Below are 25,306 nucleotides of genomic sequence, written 5' to 3' on the forward strand. Positions count from 1 at the left end.
AATATATATATATATATATCTCTCTCTCTCTCTCTCTTTAAGAAGTGGTTAAAAAATGACATCTTTACCTTTTCCTAATATTTTATCCTAAAAAATTATTAAAAGAGGGGCAACTATCGATAGTCTTTTTTTATCAATTAAAATAATTAGATGTAGCTAAATATATGAAAAAGTTAAGCTGAAAATCAAAGAAAAAGGTTGTAGCATGAGGCAGTCAACTGAACACTTTTGGCAATTAAGCGACTCCTTTTCTCCTTCTTTGGTTTGGCGCAACCCAATAGCAATTGCTGGCCTTTGCAAATGATTAACTGGCCTAGTGAAATTTCAAAAATTTGAGTTGTTTTCATTTGATTAGCCAATGGATCTAGGCATGCCAATTGTCATAGGAGTTGCCACATGTTGAATAATGACTACATCAATTGCTTTGTTGTTGGTTGGTGGTTGGTAGTTTGAATTTGAATTTTTGAAATTCAAATCAAATGTTGTTTTTCCTTCATCCCACAAAAGGTCTATAAATAGACCCTTTGGGAGAGATTTTAGGGAACGCCTTTGTAACAACCTGCTTAATTTCCACATATAATTTTTTTTTCTTTCCATAGTATAAATAAAATCATAATAACAAGTTCAGTAGATCATAATCAACCTATACCCATGGGTAACAGGGATACATCAGAAACACATCACGGAAGCCTATGTAGTAGGAAACATAAATCATAAACATCTCATTATACCATACATCACAATACCAGAGTTATTACAACCATTGTATTTATATATGCACAATACACAACCCAAAAGATGTCTTAGGGCCATTTCCACAAAATATATCTGACCCTATCAAAACACTTACCCTTCTGGAAGGGCAAACCAGTTGTACTATCTCAGCAGAGCTTTATCTGCTCTCCTATCAGGGGCTCCTGAAATGTTTATAAAGTTTGGGGTGAGACACTTCTCAGTAAGGGAAATAAACTAATACTAGTGTGTGGCAACATGAGCATTTCCATGATATATATATATATATATATATATATATATATATATATATATATAATCATTTACATAAACATAACCTAAAAAACTGTATATCTCATTTTTGGAAAAACATGTTTACTCATTTCAAAGCAGATCATAATAGATTTCTACAAGCATAATTTATCTCATATCATAACAATAATACAAAAACAACCCTGGTAGGTTAGCTGGCTGTTGTCATGTATTACCCCCATATGACTGGGTTGTGTGACCCAAAGGCAGGACCTGACAATGGTTGGTCAACCACTGTCAAGCCAAAAGTACAGTCTATAAATTCGATGGGTTTGCTAAACCTGCCTGTACACCAATGGCACTCACACTTCTTAAAACCACATCGACCATCCAATCTCACACCACTTCTTACAGCAACGCTAACACAAATATCATGATGAATCATGAACACATAGCATCGGTATCGTGCAAGTGCTAGTCTAGACCAAGCCAACTAGGTTTTGATAACATATAGCATATACTGAAACTGTGATACATGGATATTTCATACCATTAATTATCAAATCAATCATATCATTTTGCATATATACGTATATCATGAAAATCATCAGCCCTTACACTGGTATCTCATATTTTATTATAGCTCGGCCTGTACGCTGGCAAATCATATCCATAGCTTAGCCCGTTCGTCGGCAAATCATACACATAGCTCGGACCGTATGCCAGCAAATCATACAAAAATCTCAGCCCGTACGCTAGTTTTTCATACAAAAACTCGGCCCGTACACCGATTTTTCATTACAAAAATCCATATATTTATCATATTCCCAGAAAACAGTATTTCATAATAAATTCTACTCATGCCATACAAAATGGGTATTTTGTATAATCAGAACATAGTATCATTTTCAGCAGTATTTCCCAACATAATGCATATATATATATATATATATATATATATATATATCTCTCTCTCTCTCTCTCTCTGAAATCAAATGCTATAAAATCATACTTAAAATTTTCATAAAAACATCTACCTTAGTTTATCCCCTTACCTGAGTCCTGAAAAGCCCCTAAAACAAACAGCCCCGCATCCACAGGGTTCCCCGTTCAACACCCTGAAAATTAGGGGTTAGCATAATTTGGTGAAAACCGAATTAATCGAATTAACCGGCCGAAATTGGCTGGTTCGGTTCAGGTAAAAATCCCGGTTTGGTCGGTTCGGTTATAATTCTACAAAATTTTGGTTAATCGGTTTCTGTTCGATTAAGGGTAAAAAAAATTTCAGTGAACCGATTAACCGAATTACTAATTAATTAGATTTTAAATATAATTTATGAATATAAATTTTGCTTATGCAAGTGCATTAAGGAGTTTAATTAACGTATTTGGATTATTTGTTCTATGGTAAAATATTATATTCATTAATAAAATTAATAAATAAGGTATTTAATTAAGCTGGATTTGATTTTTAAAAAAATTATGATTGTATTATATTTCTAGCAATTAATTTTAAATGATTTCGGTTAAAATCGGTTAACCGAATTACCCGAATGGGCAATTCGGTCGGGGTCAGTTCGGTGTCCTTCATAAATTCGGTTGGTTCAGTTAATGGTATTATTTAACTGAATTTTTCGGTTAATTCGGTTAATTGCCTGAATTTAACCGAATTGATCGTTTGCTCACCCCTACTGAAAATGACATTTCCCAGAACTAAAGTTCAGTATTACTAAGGGTACTATGCTTTCTATAACTGTCAAATAGGTAAATATTGAGTAGAAAGCCTTACCCTGGATTTCAGATGGTTTCCAACTCAGCCCTACCGACGATCCGCTCTGGTAGACTTGTAAAGAACTTTCCCAGAAGCATCATGGTGGCCTCAGATCTTCGATCCGGTGACTAATGGGGCCGAAATCGAAGAGAGAGAAGGGAGAGACCGTATAAAGAGAAAATAGAGGGTTTCGGTGAATTTCCTACGCAAAAATGAGTTTAGCACTATTTGTACTGCGGGATTCGTCGACGAGCCACATCACCTCATCGACGAGTCCTGTAGAAAGTTTGTCGACGAACCTGAACTCTCATCGATAAATTTTAGACTTTCAAAAATCCTTTCTCGGTATCTTCTCGTCGACGAGATGGAACTACATTGACAAGACCTTGAAGAACCCTCGTCGATGAAACCCCTGTGTTCGTCGCTGAGGTCTGGAAAATTTCTTGGGATTATCACATTCAAAATACAACATCGTCGACGAATGCCGGCTGCCTCCTTCTATTCCTATTTTCATTTCCCTTTCTTTTTATTATTTAAATACCATTATTCTTCGGGTTGTTACAACCTTAGTGGGGGTAGGGTCAATAAAGTCCAGGGAGTCACCAATAACCATTTATTCACCTAGATATGGTTAGATTACCTAATTACTACTAATTAGTTGGTCTTTAAGTCATATCTAAGGCCAATGGAACCAGCAGTCAAAGTTTGCATCATCAGAGTCAAGTTTAAGGGTACATTTATGTAAGTGGCATCCCTTACACATCCTTTAAACAAACAATATCTTGTTCCTTCATTTCATTCCAAATAAGCAAGATCTATCAATTAACATGCAAAAGAAACAAACTTAACCAAGTAAAGATACACACATAAAATTCGAATGTATAATAGAATCACTAATCAAATTCAATGTTTCTACTAGATATATTGCCTCTCAAGCTGTAAGTTGGGTCTAAATACGCTAAATGGATCAAGTTGTAAGTTATGTCTAAATACACTAATCATACCTCATCAAATGGGAGACACACGTACATACACATGCACAATAAAGATAAACATGCAATTAATCATCAAGAAAAGACATTAAATCATGAAATAGAAAGCCATCAAAGCTTAAAATGCACGGACAAATGGCCAAAAAAAAAAAAAAATTAGTCAAGGAATGTTCTAAAAATTTTTCTCTATTTTTATCTACTTTTTAGTAATTTTCTACAATTTTTATGATTTTTAGAAGAATTTTCTAGGTTTTGTGATTTTTAATTTTATTTTTTAAAAAAAATTAAAATCTCAAAATTTTATTTATATTGTTTGTATTTTTATACATTTCAATTAATTTTATGATTTTTATTGAATTTTCCAAATTTTTAATCTATTTTCCCGAGTTTTATTTTTTGAAGTTTCATTTACATTAATTTTTTAAAGTCTTAAATCCACAAATTTTTATTTTGTTTTTTAAAATTATTTTTCCACATTTTTAATGATTTTAAAATTAATTTTATAACTTTTATAATTAAAAATGTATGTTATTATTAGAAAAAGTTGAGTCAGGCTATGCTCGACTTTGTTTAGCTCAAATGTAGACCAAGGAGCAAGTCAACTTAGGTCAAGCTGAGTCAATTTGACCTGATAAAGCTAATTTGGGCAAGAATTTAAAAGGGAAAAAAATTGAATCATGTTGTGACAAGCAGCGTGCACCATATGTCACTAAGTAGGATGTCTCCCCCCATTTCCTTTCTCCTACGTACGCATGAGCAAGGAATTAGTGGCTAAGCCACCCCCATACACCATAGTCGTAGTGTTCTATGGCCAACCATCATCGTTGTTGCCATTGCCCTCGCCATCACTAAAGTTTTTTGAAGCTCCGATAATCAAATTTTCCTCTCTCTCTCTCTCTCTCTCTCTCTCTCTCTCTCTCCTCATTTATTGACTTTTTGAGTCTGATCCCTATTTTGATTATGACAAACCACGATATCTCATATGTGTGCTAAGTGTTTTAATAGGTTTATTTTTCTGAACACGGATGACAGATGAGTAATGGAAGTCGAAAAACACTTAAATGCGCACACCATCCGGCGCAATCCATGAATTTGCAGAGGAGCAGAGCATGAAGTTTTTTGTTTATTTCAAGTTGTATTGTAGTGCATTATATTTTAATTTTGGGTCTATAATAATTAATGCACTGCATGCATGGTAGGACTATAAGCTCAAATAACCATAGGGAAATCAATGATCATAGAAAAGACTTCGTCGACCGACACCAGGTTTTTTAGGCTAAATTAAAAATTCGAGACCTTAGACTAACCCTAGGTCCCTACACGTCACTTGAAAAAAATCCCCTCTATCTTATAAATCATAAGTATGCAAACAGGGGTAAACTATTCTCAAAATCAGGACCTAAAGTAATAATTGAAAGTCACTCATTCGACTGAACCTAGCTGGTTATATTCAGTTCATTCGACCGAACCTTTCAGGGGTCAACAGTTTAACCAAGGCTCAGTCGACCGAACGCTTTTGAAGGTATCTTCCACAGTCAACCGAACTGGCACATGTCTGACCCCCAACAACTTAGTCAACCGAACTTCTAGTTCATTTGTGATTGAGTCGACTGAACCATATGAATAGCAGACTGAATTTCAGATAGAGTCGACTAAACCTCGAACGTTTTCAAAATTGCCTTAATTTAGTCGACTATATTTGTAGTTCAAAAGTGCCTCGGTCGACTGTACTTATCAACATAGTCGACCGAAACTCTCAGGTTGCAATATTTTTTTTAATTGCGGTAATTATGGTTAATTAAAGGTAAATTGGATTAAAGGCTTATTAAACAATTTTAATAATTCCCTTTATATCCTAACAGTCATATTTTTATTGAAGGCTATATATATACCTTCATTTGGAAAAACCAAGAGGAGATTAATGCCTCTGAATCTCCTTGAGTTTTTCATTCCAAAACAAGTCTATATACTCCACCCATTCCTATTCCTTTACTAAAACAAATTTGGTGAGAGTGCTTTGAGAGATCCTACATTGTTTCCACTAGCTTATACTCCCATATTGATTGTTGATTTTAGAGAGAGTTAAGCACAAAGTTTTTCCCCAGTGATTTAATCAATATAATCTTTTTAGGGAAAACTTTTTAAGCTTGTGAGTCTTTGCATTTTTATTACAAGACTCTTGAGCTTGTCTTGTGTTTTTGAAAAAACTATTTTTGTATAAGCTTGCTTTTCTAAATATCTCTTGTGTGTGCACTGTTTTATTTTTCAGCAACTTATTGTGTGTGCACTGTTTTATTTTTCTGCAACTTATTTAATGCACATGTATATTATTTTCAATTGACTGTGAATGTTGCGCATGATTTAAATTCCGTACATTATATTTATCTGCGCATTTGGGATTGCATAGACAGACCCTAAGTTGTGAAATACTGCTAATATCTCGTTAAACCTAGGAATAAGTTTAAAATTCCAATTCATCCCCCCCCCTCTTGGGAATACTCCAATTCCAACGTCATTTTCTTTTCTCTTTTCTCTTTTTTTGCATTTGCTCTCTCTTTCTATTTCTTCTCTTTATTCTCTCTAATTTCTCTATTTCTTTTTTATTTCTTTTATTCTTCCTCCTTTACATTCTTGGTTTCTTTCTATCAAGCTCTTAGTCTCTTTTCTCTCTCCATATTTTCTTATAATTCTTCTCTATTATCTATTCTCTTTTTTTTTTTTCATTTCTTTTATTTTATCCTTTATTTTATTTTCTTTTATTTTCTAATTTTAGCTTCTAATTCTTATGCTTTTGATCTATTTCTTGTTCTCTCTCTCTTCCACCTATTTCTATCTTTGCTGCTTCTCTCTTCCACTCCTTCTCACACTCTATTTCTTCATAGTTTGGTCACCCTACTTCTCTCTCTAAACTTTATCTGCTGCATCTCCCCCAAATTCTTTATCCTCACTCCCTCTTTCTCAAAATCTCACTCTACCCCTTAACTTCTGTCATTCTCTCCTCTATTTTCTTTTATTTCTTTATCATTTCCCTTTCATTTCCCTTACTTCACTCCTTGTTTCAAGCATTCTTAGTATCTCAAATTCAAAATTTAAATCACTTAATTTTAACCACATTGATTTTCACATTTCAAAACAACATATAAGCATAAATTCACTTTTGGCTTCTCTTGACTAAGGTAAGGATCACTATAATATCCAATCACTTCACACCAGTTCAACTCTCAATTGGTTCAACAATGTACATGCATTAGGTGCATTATGTTTCAAGAATTAGCATGCATTAAACAAGATTTAAATCATTACACCATGACATGCATCAAAACTTCTAAACAAATATTAACTCATTATAAACAAGTTGAATCTCAATTTTGATCACAAAGAAAGATAGGAAGTCATTTCTTACCTCTTTATGAATCCAATTTTGATTAATATGCTTCCTTTTCTTCTAAATTTTCTTCTCAATTTGAGTTCATCAATTCTTAAGTCCATCATTTCAACAGCACTCTTATTTCTTCTTCTCCTTCTTAAAAGCTTCATGCTCACCTTCCAATGGAGGTAGGGGGCTTAAAATGGGACAAAAGAGAGAGAAGGAGGAGAAGGGTAGCTATTTAAGGTTACCCTTTCTCCTTTTTATTCGATTTTTCTTTTTCCAAATTATTTCTAATTAGTTGGAGAGAATCTCAATTTAACCAATTTATTTTTCATTTAATTTTTATTTGTTTTGGGTGAAAAAAAAAAAAAGGAGGGGCCATGTGGCAAGGGAGTTAGGGGGGAATAAGCTATGGTTAGGAGGAGGGATAAGGTATAGTGTGAGTGCATGGATGCTTAAGTGCGAGGGACTTGAGGGGAAATGTTGGGTGCATGCATGTGCAACTAATCCATATGGGTGTGATTAAAGAGATGAGAGGCTTGGTGAATATGATTTAAAGAAATATGGATAAGGAAATTAAATGTGATAAAGGTCAAATTGTGTGGAATTAAGTGTAGCGTATGAAAGTTTACTTGCGAAATTGGTGTATTGTGTGAATTGTGGGCATGTAATGTGAGAGAAATGAGTAAATTAGGTTTCAATTGGGTGCATGTGGTGTCAATTTGTGTTCAATGCAAGATTTTGGTGTCAAATTGAGTTTAAAATGTGGATGTGATTAGGGGTTTGATTTTCAAAATTCAAGGTTCAGTTGAACTCAATTTGAAATATTAAAGTTCAATTGAGCCTTAATTTTTTAAATTAGGGACTAATGTTACATTAATTTTGTAATTATTGGTCAATTGAGACCTAATTCTAAAAATTAAGGTTCAATTGGGCTTCAACTCAAAATTTAGAGTTTAATTGAGCCCCAGTTTGAAAAGTTGTGTTGAATATGGTGGAAGTGAAGTTCTATGACTCAAGTTTGGTATTTGTGTGAATTTGTTGTGTTTTTTATTTTTTTTGTCTGTGTCAGGTTTTGTGATTGAGATTTGATGATTTTGTGCATGTTTTTGTAAGTCAACGGTTTATAAAGATGGAACTAGTTGATTTTGTGTTGGTTTTGTGATGTTTAGATTGAATATGAATGTTTTGAGTTGTGAATATTGATTTGAGAAAGTGAAGGTGTAGCATATGCACATAGTGGAGGACAAGACCCCTATTTTATTTTAGTGAAATGGGAAGGTGAGAATGACAAGAGTCATGCTTTGAGGAAGACTAAATATGGAAAACCCGTAAAAAGGTTGAGAAACCACTGTATGATAGGGGAGAAAGGGAAAGTAAAGGGGAAGAAGAGATTTTTTTTTTTTTTTTTGTATTCTAGTTCTTGAAGAAAAATTATTATTATTTTTTAATTTTCCAATCTCTTAAGACCTAAAAACAAATAAGGGAGTTTGAAGGCTTTATTTAATTAGAAAGAGACTAATCTACTAGAAAATAAAATGTTGCAAAAATGAAAAGAAAAATGCAATGAAAATGACAAAAGAGATTATTTCAAGAAAACAAGCTCACAGACCCCTTAAAAAGGCCACAGAGACCCCAAATGGGGTCTCTAAGGGCTAAAAGTGGGCTTGGACATAATTAAGTACGTACAATATGTATATGTGTATATGATATTAAGCGTCCAACTGTTTATTTTTCAAAAAAAATAAACAAAGAAGGGAAAATTGCAACAAGCGATCAACCAACCTCTTTAGGTGATTGATCAACCATGGTTGCAACTTTTTTTCAAATTTTTCCTTAAAAAATGAACTTCAAAATGGAAGACACACTCATGTAAGATAAGTACAATTACCATTCTTAGAATGGGTTACAATTACCTCATTTAAAGAAGACTTAAAAGTCTACATTCCCTATCCACAATAATGCTCTCAGACCAAAATCTCTTTTCAATTTTTTTTAAACTTTTTGTGACTCCATTTTTAAGACAAAATTTTAAGGAAGGGAACCATTAGTTTGGCTTTCTTTACTTATTTGGTTTTCATTGAGTCACCAAAACACATCGATGACCAAAATGGGCCACCTAAACTTTGTGTTGACACCATTGTATTTCAAAAGGACCAAAACATCATACCCATACTACATTATTACAATATAAATAAACTAAAAAATATAAAAATTAATTTGGGGTATTATGTCTACATTATATCCCTTATTAATTTTTTTAAAAATAAATGCATTTGAGGTAGGTTGGGTCAAGTCAGGTCTAAACCTAAAAACTGAACCATATAGTCAGATTCTATAAAATGGGAAATCGTCAACTGTAACATAACTGTTTCAAACCAAATTTTGAGTTCAATTAAGTTTGAATTAGTTAGATTGGACAAGTTGAGCAAGTTGTTGAACACTGCTAGCATATGCAAAGCATGTGCACCACTAATTAGTATATATATTTGAAAAAATTCTTTTCAAGCAGCCCTAAAAATCCTTATAGGTCCTTGAAAAAATCTAGAAGAAGTAACTCTGGATGGACTCATCATCTTGATTTATTCTTGATGCAAATTCTTCTTCTTTGAAGGTGTCAATGCATAAGCCACATAACCATTTCTGAAAGCCTTAACGGTTTTTGAGAGCTCTTTTTGTTCTTGAAATCGGAGCCACAAAGATAGTGAGGCTTTCCATAGTTCTTCTCATGGGTTCCTCAATCTCCTCTAATGGTAGAGACCTCACTATGTTTATGTTAGCCTTGGGGGTTACATGATCCTTATTATCATATTTTGATGATAACAACCCATTAGTGGTTCTAAGTAAACTAATATTTGCGTAAAAAGTTATGATGGGTACAAACTTAAATGCAAACATCAAGTAAACTTTTAACAGGTTAATTATAAAAAAGAGGGAGATTGTTAGCCTTAGTGGCTACATAATCATATTTAATGTGTTTTAATGATATTAACCTATTTGTAGTTCCAAGTGTAACCTATCTTTGCAGATTAAGTTAAGTACAGGTACAAGTGACAAATACATGAAGGTATTGGATCAAAGGCAAAGATCGGATGAAGTAGACATTTGAGTAGGAAAGATTAAGGTGGACACTCACTCAAAAGAACTCAAGCACATCCAACAAAGTCATAGGGTAAGAGGGAGTGTTTGAGGTAGGAACTTTTGGTGTATATGTGTGCAATGCCCACCTCCCACGAGTTAATTGGCACACTTACTTGACGTATGGTTCAAATGAGGTCGAAGCGGTGGGCTGCAATGGTACTATGAAGACAGAAGATGTTTCCCTTCGAGACACGGGGGTTCGGGGGCAGCGCCCCTGGTGGGGGGTATGCCTCCCGAGATGGTATGGCCTATCTAGCGTGAACAGTGGGCACGGTATGTCAAAGATGGCAACTAATGTCAAAAATGGCCACTAATGACAAAGATGACCGCTAATGTCAAAGACGACCACTAATGTCAAAGTCGGCCACTAATGTCAAAGACGGCCACTATTTTCAAAGTCAGCCACTATTTTCAAAGTCGGCCACTAATGTCAAAGTCAGTCATGGTAGGTGAGCTACCACCACCTACCATGGTAGGTGAGCCACCCATGTGCTTCTTCCATGGACCAGAGGCTATAAATAAGACCCCCCCCCCCAACCGAAGCACTACACATATCTCGTATGCAAGATTGTGTCCTCTTTTTTTTTTCTATTTGTTGTCCTTTTGCCATTGAAGCTCATTTAGTGAGTGTATAGTTGGACATATTATTGTAATCCGATTATTGTAATAAAACTTTGGGTTATCTCTTCAATCATTTCTTTAAAACAGATCTTGGTGTTGTTATTCTATGTGGTATCAGATCTGAAGGATACTAAGAAGAAACAACTATAATTGTTGAGACGTTGCAATGGTAGGAACTTCGTCTTTAGCTACTGCATCTCCACCAGCACTTCGGATACGTCCACCAACATTCACAGAAGGAAATCTAGATGACACAAACTACATTTTGTGGAAGTTCAAGATGAGTGTTATTTTGGATTCATATGAACTACTTGATACAGCTCAAGGTATGGATCCAAAACCGATTGGCACGCCTAATCCCACCAATCCTAAGGTTATCATCCCTCAAGATGCTGGCCTCGTAAAAGCATGGAAGAGGCGGAATGCATATGCACTTTGTGCTATTATCACAAGTGTATCTGATTTTGTACTTACGTTGATCCAGCATACATCCAAGGTTGCAGATGCTTGGAATGGTATGAAGAATCAATATGAAACAAGGTACCAGACATGCATTTAGAACTTGGAGAATCAACTTGCTGCAAATAAGCTACATGACGAAGAATTGGTAGAAGTATTCATCACCAGAATAAAAAATTTGGGTGATCAGATGGTGGTAGTGGACATAACAAAGACGAGTGAGGAGTTAGCCCAAAGGTGTATTCGAGTGCTACCATTAAAATATGACAATCTGGTAACTGCTCTTAACATGTAGATTAGAACTTTTGCACTAACCTTTGAGGAATTTTGTGCTTTACTACTAGAGGAGGAGATGAGGCTAAGAACCAAATAAAATGAAAGCAGTAGTGCTTTCACCGTGCAGATCAAAGGCAAGGACAATAATGTTGAAAATAAGAAGGGAAAGAACAAGAAGAGATTTTCTGGTACGTGCTACTACTGCAACAAAAGGGGGCATGCAGCTAAGGATTGCAGAAAACGTATCCATGATGAAAAGAACAGCACGTTGAAGCCTACGTGGAATGTCAGACAGGTAGCAAATTGTGCTGAACCAGAATTAGATCTTTTCATGGTTACAGAAGAAATGTGCTCAACTGCTCAAATAGTACTAGGAGATTGCTCATGGGTACTTGATAGTGGAGCTTCCCGACACATGACTAGCAAAAAGGACTAGTATGGTTCTTTTAAGCCTCTACAAGAACCTATGAATGTAATTTTCGAAAAAAAATGCAAAGTTTCCAGTAGAGGGCACTTGATCTATTTCCTTAAAAACCATGAATGGCCAAGGTAAAACTCTTTTAGATGTCTTTTATGTTCCTCGAATTAAGAGGAATCTTTTATCTGTACCTGCTATCACTAACCGTGACAATGAAGTTCGATTTATGAAAACAAAAGCTGAGATCATTGATAGCAATGGCAGCATTGTGGGTGAAGGTATTCGAAAGAATAACTTGTATGAGTTTGTGGCACTTGCCGCAACAACTAGAGATACAACAAGCAGACTTTGGCATGAAAGATTTGGACACATCTCCTATGCAGCTTAGAACGAGATGCGGAGAAAGGAAATGGTGGTTGATCTGCCTGTAGTAGTTGATACTGTAGAGCCTTGTGAATCCTGCATGCTAGGCAAGCAACATCATATGTCATTTCCACAAGAGAGCAACAACAAATCAAAGCTTCCTTTAGAGCTAGTACATGCAGATCTTTGTGTTAAAATGACTACTCCTGCACTAGGAGAATCTTTCTATTTTATGCTGTTAGTCGATGATTATAATAGAAAGATGTGGGTGTACTTTCTTCATGATAAAGCTGAGGCTTTTGTAAAATTTAAAGTGTGGCATAAACTTGTTGAAAATGATACAGGTTTGTAGTTAAAGAAACTTCAAACAGATCAAGGAGGTGAGTTCACAATAGGGGAGTTCAACAATTATTGCAGTGCATTTGGCATCAAGCGCCAATTGTCGGCACCAAAAACTTCACAATGGAATGGCATTGTGGATCGGTAAAATCGCACTGTGATGGAGATGACCAGAGCAATGATGAAGGCATAAGACCTTCCAAAATCGTTTTGGGCAGAAACTGTTAATACAGCTATGTATATCCTTAACCGATGCTTCACTAAAGCTTTAGGGAACAAAAGACCTCACCAGGCTTACTCTAGTAAGAAACCCTCCGTTTCTTATCTTAGAATATTTGGTTGCAGATGTTTTGTGCATGTTCCAAATGACAGTCAAAGGAAGTTAGATGACAAGAGTCACAAGTGCATCTTCTTGGGATACAGTACAAAATCGAAGGCATATCGTTTGTATGATGTAGAGGCAAAGAAGATCTTCACAAGCCGAGATGTGGTATTTTATGAAGGACCACACTCAGTGGGAGATATAGATCAGCCCACTTTATCATCAACCGATAAAGTAACCCACCATGTGCCTCACTCATAGCAGTAGATTGAGGTGAATGATGAAGAAATTCAAAACTAGCCTATTGTACCAGTAGCACCTGTTCATAAGCCACACCCTAGGTGGGTACAACAGCTCTTTGATGAAGGCAATCCAGAACCTGTGAATCAAAGCTCACAACCTGATGGACCTCGAAGGTCGAAGAGAATGGAGGAACAACAACAATCAGTAAGAAACTTGGTAAATATGGCCTTAATGGCTTATATAATCAGTACAGTTAAGGAACCATGTAGCCTAGATGAAGCGCTGACTGATCTAAAGTGGAGAATGACTATGGAAGCTGAATATGAAAGTATCATGAAAAATGATACTTGGGAGATTGTGGATCGTCCCCCTCATAGGAAGGTAATCGACACAAAGTGGATATGGAAGGTAAAATATAAAGCTGATGGTACTTTAGAGAAGTACAAAGCTTGCCTTATAGCACAAGGATTTTCTCAGGTGGAAGGTTTTGATTTCACTGAAACCTTTGCACCAACAGCCTACATGGAAACAATCTGTCTGATTTTAGCTACTACTGTACACAGAAGTTGGGTGCTATTTCAAATGGACGTGAAACCTGCATTCCTCAATGGTCATCTTAAAGAAGAGGTTTATGTGATGCAACCACCAAGATTTGAATTGTCAAATTCAGACAACAAAGTGTGTAGGTTGAAGAAAGCCTCGTATGGGTTGAAACAAGCCTCCAGAGCTTGGTACCATTGATTCTTTCTTCACCAATTATGGATTTTGTAGAAGTACCTCTGAAGCAAATTTATATGTACTGAAGGAGAATAGGATGTATGTAATAATTGTACTATATGTAGATGATCTTGTGCTTATAGGTGACCATGAGGAGAAGATCAACAACATTCGAGAAGACCTATGCTTAGAATTCAAGATGACAGACTTGGGGCTACTCCACTTCTTCTTAGGCATTTAAGTGTGGTAGCATTCAGGAGAAATCTTTATTTCTCAACAACGATATGCTCAAGAGTTATTGAAGGCATTTGGGATGGCAGAATTTACTCCAGTGGTTATTCCAATGGAAGTAAACATTAAGCTCTCCATTGAACATCCCTCTCCACTTGTTGATACTAAAAGGTTGATTACGCACCACAGTTGCGTAATTACACGTTTAAATTTATGCATTCAAGATCATAATTTTAATTAAATGGCCAATTTTGTCTAATATTTTAATCATTGAGCTCTCCTGATAATTTTAAAGATAATTAACCTACTTTTGTTGAAAATTTGCGCATATTCATATTTTATTATTGCAGGATAATTTTTGGAAGCCGAGCCATGCACATAAAGAGAGGTCATTTTCAAAACTATTTTGTAATCTGTGTGTAACTCTCTCATCCGACCTCCAATTTAGATAATTCAAAATGTTGTGGAAAGTCAAGGAAATTCTCTACAAATTTCATGTTTTGAGCTTTAAGAGTTACAGGCTGTAGGAAGGTCGAAATCGAGCTTGAAAGTGGAGAGCAACTCATATGCATTTGGATAATAATAATAATAATGGTCTGACTAGGTTTTTCAATCAGTTTTGGTGATAACAAACAAATGATATTTTAACTTGGAATGTTCAAGTTTTGATGTTTCTGGAAAACAAGAATCAAGTGTGGACCATCAAGATAGATAAACTAACAAGTGATCCAAAGAGAAGCTTAAAATAGCTCATTACTGATCAAAACATTGGAATATAAAGCTAGCTCAAGCAAACATCCAAGGGACTTCAAATGCAAGAAGAATGTAGATGATCTCAAGCTTAGCATATAAGGTTTTAGGAAATCCAATGTGAGTACTTCAAAATTTGAATATCTATTGAAATATATTTTGAAGCTCTTTAAGGGATCATATGGACATAAAGACCTATTTAAAAAACCCTAGAATAAGTTTTTTAAAGCATAAAAGAAAGAGAGCAAACAATTTTTTTATTATTGAAATAAAAATTTAGAATACAATTTGTTCAAATGACTGAAGTTCTGATCAGATGCCTGAAGTAACAACTTCAGATGACTGAACTTCAAGTTCAGATGACTGAAGAATTACTTCATACGTCTGAAAAATAAGCTCAGACGTCTGAAGATTTTTTGGTGAGAAACAGAAACTGGCAAAGTAGCAGTTCAGATGACTGAACTTGGACCTCGGTCGTCTGAACTCGACTCTTTGGTCATTTGAACCCCATCTTCGGTCGTCTGACCCTGTTTCTAGTTCATATTTTTAGCATACTCAAGAACTTCAGATGACTGAACTGTTCAGCCATCTGAACACTGTTAACGAGCAAAAATTTTCAAATTTTTAATTTTTAAATATCCGTTGCTTGGGCTCCAAACTTTTTAAAATCTTGGGAAACACTCCAAGGAAACTTTAGCAATAAGGAAACAAGTCTGATTGTTTATAAATACATTGTTTTCTAATGCAAAACACACCAAGTTCTAAAAATTGTTCATAAGCTCTCTCGCTCTCAAAGTCTCATCTTGTTCATCTCTTGCAAACTAAAAGTGTTGTGATTGTAAGATTATTGTTCATCAATCCCTGAAGTTATACTGCTGATTTCTCATCTGGAGAAAAGGGAGTTCGGTAAAATCCATTCCTAAGCTTCAAAAGTGTATTTCATTCTTGATATTTATCTTTCGAAGTACATAGTTCTGAATTGTACTAACTTGCTCTTTGTGTGAGCATTCTTTGTACACAAATCTTCTTATTGTTTTTCTTGTAAATTTTGAATGATTCCAGGTTGTTGGATCATTGATCAAATGAGGGTATATTGTTTGGAGAAGGCGGGCTCTAACCTTGACAAAGGAGTGATTGTAATCGGTGTTGTTCCGCCTAGTAAAGGAACTGCTATACTGGAACCCTTCGGTCTTTTGCCCAGGACGAGGACGTAGGCTGTGTTGAAGCTGAACCTCGTAAAATCTTTGTGTCTTTCTTTTTTCTTTACTTATTACTTTCTCTACAATCTATTTTTTTATGTACTAAAGTGCAGTTAGCAGGGCTTGAAATTAAAATCAAAGGAAGACTCTTGATATTTAGAAAGCACGTTCTGGTTAGTCATTTACGGAAACCCAAAAAGGGAGTACGTTGATTAATCTGCAGAAATCTTGATCAAGAGAAGTGCAAACAAAGATTTCATTTAAATAAGGTTGCAAACTTCTACAGGGCAGCTGATAAAAATTCTAAAACTCTTGCTTGTTTGTTTAAACTATTTACTTTAATTGTTTGGATTGTATATTTTAATATCAGTATCTTGCAGTGTGTTTATTAGTTGATTACTTTATTTTCTTGTTGTCATACTAATACAAGTAAGCATCAAAGAGGGAAATTTTTTTTTTAAAAGAACCCAATTCACCCCCCTCTTGGGAAGCTATTCCTAATTTCAATTGGTATCAAAGCCTGGTTATAGTAATTCCTAACAAGAAACTATAAAAAGATCATATGGCAAATATAGGAGTAGCGCCCTTTGGTGAAGGCCAATCATCAACCCATCCACCAATCTTTTGTGGACACAATTATACCTTTTGGAAAAAGAGAATGCAAATATATCTCCAACACATGGATTGGAAAGCATGGGAAGTAGTTATGGATGGAGACCTTATTCCCACTAAGATAGTTGATGGAAAATAGATTCCAAAAGAAAAGAAGGACATGACCGATTTAGATTATAAAATGCTTCAAATAAACTCAAGGGCTATAAATGTGTTATATTGTGCATTAGATGCTAATGAATTTAATAAGGTCATGGCCTGCAAAACGGCAAAGGAAATTTGGGACAAATTAGAAGTAACATATGAAGGAACAATTGATGTTAGAGACAATAGGATAGACATGTTAACAAGCGATTATGAAGCATTCAAGATGAATTATGATGAAACAATATCAAGTATGTACACCAGATTTACCCACATAATAAATTCCTTAAGTGCCTTAGGGAAAACTTAAACTACCTACGAAATGATTAGAAAAATTCTAAGAGGCCTTCACTCTATATGGGAACCAAACTCTACAGCTATCACTGAAGGCAGAAACCTTAAGACCACCTCCTTAGATGAACTCATAGGTTCACTTCTTACCTATGAAATGGCCTTAAAAGAAAGGAATCATGAACCAAAGCATAAAAGATTCATTACACTAGAAGCATCTAGCCACAGCTCTAATGAAGAGGAAAGTGAAACAAGTGACTTAGATCAAGATGAATTAGCATTCATTACTAAGAGACTAGGTAAGTTCTATAGAAGGAATAAAATATTTCCTAGAAAGTTCAATAAAAAGAAACCTGAAAAAGGAGAGAAAAGTAGGAAAGAAAATAAAAGTAAGAATGAACCTCCAATATGCTATCACTACAAGAAACCAGGACATATCAAACCGGACTATCCGTTGCTCAAGAAAGACAAGAAGAAAAAGAAGGAAGCTATGAAGGCCACTTGGGAAGACTCAAGCTCCAGCGAGATGGAAAACGAATCAAGTGAACAAGAGATGAAAAATATATGCTTCATGGCGAATGAAGAGGAGGTAAATTCCTACTACTCTCGAACAAAATCTTATAATGAGTCTTGTGATGAGTCATGTGATAGTATGCTTTCCTACAAGGAATTACAAGTTAAGTTGTTTTCTCTGCATAAAAGATTCATAAAAATTTTCAAGAGAAATATAACTTTGAAAGATCAAAATAAAGAACTATTGAAGCAACTTGAATCATTCAAAACCGTTGAAAAAGGAAAAGACTCTTGTATTAAAAAGTTAGAAGAGGAAATAAATAAACTCAAAAGTTAGGCAAAACTCATGAAGATGATTTAAATAAAAAGGATTTAGAAGTAAATCAACTCAAGAAATCAGTAGAGGATAAGGAGAAGATTATATATAACTTTACCAAAGGTAAAGAAAATTTTGAAAAGATGATTGGACAGCAAAGGCTACATGGAAATAAAGAAGGGATAGGTTATAATGGTAAAAGTAATAAAAAGAATAAAAAATTATACATGGGATACTTCGTCAAGGAAGCCAAGCACTATGCAAGCACCTCTTCAAACAACAAACATGAACACACCACTTGCTATATGTGCAAGACTAAAGGTCACGTAATGTTCAATTGCCCACTAAAAAGAAAGTATGTTAAAGTGCAAGGAGAATGAAAAGTCTATAATGGAACTAACAGCAAAACAAAGAAAATTAAAAGAATTTGGATTCCAAAGACTAACACAATGAATCCTCCATTGTAGGTATGTTTCAGGACAACACCATCAATGAATAAGTGGTACTTGGACAGCGGGTGTTCAAGGTACATGAACAGCGATAAGACCAAGTTTACCTCTCAAAGACAAAAGGATGGAGGATATGTCACCTTCGGCGACAATGCCAAAGGTAAAATTATCGGCATGGAGAAATAGGTAAAGAACCTTCTCTCACCATTGACAATGTGCTATTAGTAGAAGGATTGAAACACAACCTTTTAAGCATTAGCCAATTAAGTGACAAAGGGTTTGAAATAACCTTTAAGAAATAAAAATGCGTTATCCAAAATCTTAAGAACAATGAAACCTTATTTATAGCTCATAGGATAAATAATGTTTATTGTATAAATCTTGAGAACTTAGTAAATCAAAACGTACTTGTTTGGCATCAATGAATGAAATAAGTTGGCTATGTCATAAGAAACTAGGACATGCTAGATTGGACCTATTATCCAAATTATCAAAGAAAAATTTTGTCAAAGGATTACCAAATACCAAATTCATAAAAGACAAGATGTGTGATGCATGTCAAAAGGGAAAGCAAGTCAAAACAAGCTTCAAAAAGAAGAAATACATATCTACTAAAATACCCTTAGAACTATTACACCTAGACTTATTTGGTCCAAATAGAACCTTAAGCCTAGGAGGAAACAGTATGCTTTTGTAATAGTAGATGACTATTCAAGATTTACTTGGGTATTATTCCTAACAAACAAAGATGAAGCATGTGACATGTTAATCACCTTATACAATAAATTACAAAATGAAAAGGGCTATAATGTAACAAGCTTTAGAAGTGATCAAGGTGGGGAGTTTAGAAACAAAGAGGTTGAAAAATTCTATAATGAATGCGGAATAAATCATAATTTCTCAACACCTAGAACTCCACAACAAAATGGAGTTGTAGAAAGAAAGAATAGAATCCTACAAGAAATGGCAAGAACAATGATAAACGAAAATAACCTACCTAAATATTTTTGGGTAGAAGTTGTGAATACAGCTTGTTATATTATAAATAGGGTATCTATAAGATCAAGTATAGATAAAACACCGTATGACCTATGGAAAGGTAGAAAGCCTAATATCTCCTACTTTCATGTATTCGGATGCAAATGTTTTATCCTTAACACTAAAGATGATTTAGAAAAATTTGATGCAAAATCTGATGAAGGTATCTTCTTAGACTACTCTACAAATAGCAAAACTTATAGGGTTTATAATAGAAGAACTCTTACTATTATTAAATCAATACACATATCGTTTGTTGAATCAAACAATTATGACAATAAAGCTAAGATCGATGAGAAAGAAGAGATTTCACAAAGAGAAGAAGAGCTTGAAATAAAAGAAGAAAACAATAATGAAGCTTCAAAGGAAAACATCATAGAAAATCTAGAACTTCCTAAAGAATGGAGATATACTAAAAGTCACCCAAAAGAACAAATTCTTGGTGAAACATCAAAAGGAATAACCACTAGAGCCTCATAGAAAAATATTTGCAATCATTATACATTCTTGTCTCAAGATGAACCCAAGAACATTGAAGAAGCCTTAAAAGATGATTCTTGGATTATAGCCATGTAGGAGGAACTAAATCAATTTGAAAGAAGCCAAGTGTGGGAACTTATACCTAAACCCAAAGATAAATCAATCATAGGAACTAAATGGGTGTTTAGAAATAAAAAGGATGAAAATGAGGTAGTTATAAGAAACAAAGTTAGGCTAGTAGCACAAGGATATAATCAAGAAGAAGATGAAATCTTTGCTCCCATGGCTAAAATGGAAGCAATTAGGACGCTTCTAGCTTATGTAGCCCACAAGGATTTTAAATTATACCAAATGGATGTAAAGAGTTCATTCTTAAATGGATATATAAATGAAGAAATGTATGTTAAGCAACCTCCAGGTTTTGAAAATTCAAAAAATCCAAAACATGTATTTAAGTTAACAAAAACCTTGTATGGTTTGAAACAAGCACCTAGAGCTTGGTATGAGAGGCAAGTAATATTTTGCTCAAGAATGAATTTTCAAGAGGAATGGTAGATAGCACCTTATTTGTCAAAATCAAAAACAAAGAAATGATGATTGTTCAAATATATGTGGATGATATTATATTCGAAGCTACAAATGAAGATCTATGTAAAGACTTCGCCATATGTATGCAAAAAAAATTTGAAATGAGTATGATGGGGGAGTTAAATTACTTTCTAGGATTACAAATTAAACAAGATAAAAATGTGACTTTTATAAATCAAACTAAATACATTAAAGATATGTAAAAAGTTTGATATGGAACAAAGCAAACACATAGGAACTCCTATAAGTACATCAACAAGCCTTGATAGAGATGAAAAAGGAAAACAAGTGGACATGAAACACTATAGAGGAATAATTGGGAGTTTATTATATCTAACTGCTAGTAGACCCAATATTATGTTTAGTGTATGTATGTGTGCAAGGTTTCAGTCAGCACCTAAAGAATCACATCTAACAGCCGTTAAGAGGATACTAAGGTACCTGCTAAGAACACTTGATCTAGGTTTATGGTATCCAAAGGATACTAATTTTGACATGATAAGCTATTCCGATGCTGATTATGCTGGATGCAAGGTTGATAGAAAAAGTACAAGTGGTACATATCACTTCCTAGGACAATCCTTAGTATCATGGTTCTCAAAGAAACAAAACTCAATAGCCTTATCAACTGCCGAAGCTGAGTATGTAGCAGCCGGAAGTTGTTGCGCACAAATTCTGTATATGAAACAACAATTAAAAGACTTCAATCTAGAGTATAAAACAATTCCAATAAAGTGTGATAACACAAGTGCTATAAATATATCCAAAAATCCAATTTCACACTCAAGAACTTAACACATAGACATAAGGCATCACTTTTTGAGAGATCATGTTCAAAAAGAGGATATAACTCTTGAATTCATTAATACAAGTGACCAATGGGCAGAAATTTTTACAAAACCCCTAAGTGAAGAAAGATTTATACATATTAGCAGAGAACTTGGGTTAATACACAACAGAGAAGTGTGTTAGAAAAGTAATTTTAAATTTTTCTGATCTTCATTCATCTGAACTAAGAACTTCAAACGACTTAACACTGTAGAAAACAAGTTCAGATGACTAAACCTCGAACTTCAGACGTTTAGGAGGTTACTGACTCTTCAAATTCCGGATCTAAAAATCTTCAGACGATTGAAGATAATCCTCAGTCATCTGAAGTCGCAGGATTTAGATATAACTATCAGCTTAAAACCCTAATTTCAGCCTTCTGAAGTTCGTTGCTCAACTCGTTCGAACCCTTCCTCTCCATTTCTCCTCATCCTCACCCAAAAAACACTCAATCCAAAGCTTGTTCCTCTCTTCTAAGGATCATTCCATGAAATCTAGGGCTTCTCCAATCAGGTATCTTCATCAAACATGCCTCGTATCAAGCACACTACCAACCGAGGTTCTTCATCTGGGAGAGATGCACAAAATCTTGACAAATGACTTGTTGCTCCCCAAGCTAAGCTTCGATACCAAGCATCTCTTGGCACCATAGACCCCATTCTTGGTAAATTTTTGGATGTCACATTCTTAAATAATGAATTCCCCGATATCCTTCCTTTATTCCAAAATATAGGGTGGTTTGATTTTGTTACCCAACAACCAAAAGGCATTTTCCCTCATCTTATCAAAATATTTTATGTCAATATAACTAATGAAAATGGGATTATCTCCTGTGAGGTGAAAGGAAAGAAAATTTTGTTAAATTCTGAAATTTTGTCTCCCATTTTCAAAATTACTCCAGGTGATTTTAATTGTCCTCTGTTCGCTTAATCCTGGATTCTAGAACAAGGATTTGCCCCTGAAACTTTCCTCCCATTGATCATGGAAAACGAACCCATTTATTTTGGGCATCCTCCTTTGTACAAGCAACTAAGTCTAAAAGTCCAAATTCTACACAAAATAGTTGCAAATAAGATCCTACCCAGGCAAGGCTTTTTTGATCATCTTTCCTACATTGAGTGTTTTGTTCTTTGGTGTCTTCTCAAAGGGAAGAAACTAGACTTGGCCAACTTAATTATCAGATGGATGTGGGCCAAACTAGAATCCTCCCGAGTTGTCCTTCCCTATGGACGTGTCCTTAGTCTCATTTTCTCTTATCTCCATGTCTCAGATAGCTCTAAATTCTTTATCAAAAGAACCCGCTATGATTTTTTTAATGAGACATCTCTGAAGCAAATGGGGTATGAAAAAGGTAACTCGGGTTGGTATTTGAAATCAAGTAGGATTCAACGCGCCTCTACAGCCTCAGCCTCAGCCTTAACGGCAGCTCGCTCCTCTCCCACACAGGATCTAGGGTCCTCTCATGATGCACCTTCATGGTTCTTATCATTCCAAAGGGACTTCTCAAGTTTCTCATCTGAAGTGCGCACTGGCCTTCAAAATATTAAAGAAAAATTTACATCCCTTGATTAGCACGTCACTCATATAGAGAAGTATCAGGCTAGATCTTCTAGGGGAAGTGATCCCATGGATATTAGCTCTGCTCCTCATAGTGAAGATGATGGTTCTAATGAAGAAACTGAAGAAGAAGAAGAAGAAGAAGAAGAAGAAGAAGAAGAAGAAGGTTCTGCCAGAGAAGGTACTCAGGAAGAAGAAGAAGGATCTGAAGAAAAAGGAAGCCAAGAGGAAGAAGAAGAAGAAAAAGACTAGGATCTTTTGGGAATACCTAGTATATATTACTAGTTACTATGTAACTTTTTGAATGTATCACAGATGTTTGAGTATTAGTACTTTGTCTCTTTTTGTTGTAATATCTCTTGATGAAATGTTTGGTTGCAATATTATATTTATGCAAACACTTCATTGTTGGTTATAAAAATACTTTTCCTATTACTTACTTGTTCTTTTTGAATAATGACAAAGGGGGAGAAAGTGTTGTATTGTTAGCAAAGATAAAAAGAATACATAGACATATGATAAAAAGAATACATAGACATATGATAAAAAGAATACATAGACATATCAAAAGTAAAATGAAATATGAGAAATGAAAATTAACAAATAACATATGGACTATGAACTTACTTGGATAAAATGCCATTATGAACTTACTCGGATAAAATGCCATTATGAACTTACTCGGATAAAATGCCATGGTTCTTGTTTAGTTAATCTGTATTGGATGCTTATAGTAAGGGGGAGTATTTTTTCAAGGAAACCTCTATCTTTGCTCCTTGTTTGAAATCATCAAAACGGGGGAGATTGTTAGCCTGACTAGGCTTTTCAATCAGTTTTGGTGATAACAAACAAAGGATATTTTAACTTGGAATGTTCACGTTTTGATGTTTCAGGAAAACAAGGATCAAGTGTGGACCATCAAGATAGATAAATGAACAAGTGATCCAAAGAGAAGCTTAAAATAGCTCATTACTTATCAAAGCATTGGAATATAAAGCTAGCTCAAGCAAACATCCAAAGGACTTCAAATGCAAGAAGAATGTAGATGATCTCAAGCTTAGCATATAAGGTTTTAGGAAATCCAATGTGAGTACTTCAAAATTTGAATATCTATTGAAATATATTTTGAAGCTCTTTAGGGGATCATATGGACATAGAGATCTATTTAAAAAAACCTTTGAATAAGTTTTTTAAAGCATAAAAGAAAGAGAGCAAACAATTTTTTATTATTGATATAAAAATTTAGAATACAATCTGTTCAAATGACTGAAGTTCTGATCAGATGCCTGAAGTAACAACTTCATATGACTAAACTTCATGTTCAAATGACTAAAGAATTACTTCAGACGTCTAAAGAATAACCTCAGACATCTGAAAATTTTCTGGTGAGAAATAGAAACTGGCAGTAGCAGTTCAGATGACTGAACTTGGACCTTGGTCGTCTGAACTTGACTCTTCGGTCATCTGAATCCCATCTTCGGTCGTTTGACCCTGTGTCTAGTTCATATTTTTAGCATACTCAAGATCTTCAGATGACTGAACCCGAGTGTTCAACCATCTAAACGCTGTTAATGGGCAAAAATTTTCAAAATTCTAATTTTTAAATATCCGTTGCTTGGGCTCCAAACTTTTAAAATCTTGGGACACACTCCAAGGAAACTTTAGCAACAAGGAAACAAGTTTGATTGTCTATAAATACATGGTTTTCTCAAGCAAAACACACCAAGTTCTAAAAATTGTTCATAAGTTCTCTTGCTCTCAAAGTCTCATCTTGTTCATCTCTTGCAAACTGAAAGTGCTGTGATTCTTGGATTATTGTTCATCAATCCCTAAAGTTATACTGTTGATTTCTCATATGGAGAAAAAGGAGTTTGATGAAATCCATTCCTAAGCTTCAAAAGTGTATTTCATTCTTGATATTTATCTTTTGAAGTACATAGTTCTGAATTGCACTAACTTGCTCTTTGTGTGAGCGTTCTTTGTACACAAATCTTCTTATTCTTTTTCTTGTAGATTTTGAATGATTCCAGGTTGTTGGATCGTTGACCAAATAAAGGTATATTGTTTGGAGAAGGTGGGCTCTATCCTTGACAAAGTAGTGATTTTAATCGGTGTTGTTCCACCCGGTAAAGGAACTACTATACTGGAACCCTTCGGTATTTTGCCAAGGGCGAGGACATAGGCTGTGTTGAAGCTAAACCTCGTAAAATCTTTGTGTCTTTCTTTCTTCTTTACTTATTACTTTCTCTACAATCTATTTTTGTATGTACTAAAGTGCAGATAGCAGGGCTTGA

Source organism: Malania oleifera, chromosome 2 (genome assembly GCF_029873635.1).
Source record: "Malania oleifera isolate guangnan ecotype guangnan chromosome 2, ASM2987363v1, whole genome shotgun sequence".
Lineage (NCBI taxonomy): Eukaryota > Viridiplantae > Streptophyta > Magnoliopsida > Santalales > Ximeniaceae > Malania > Malania oleifera.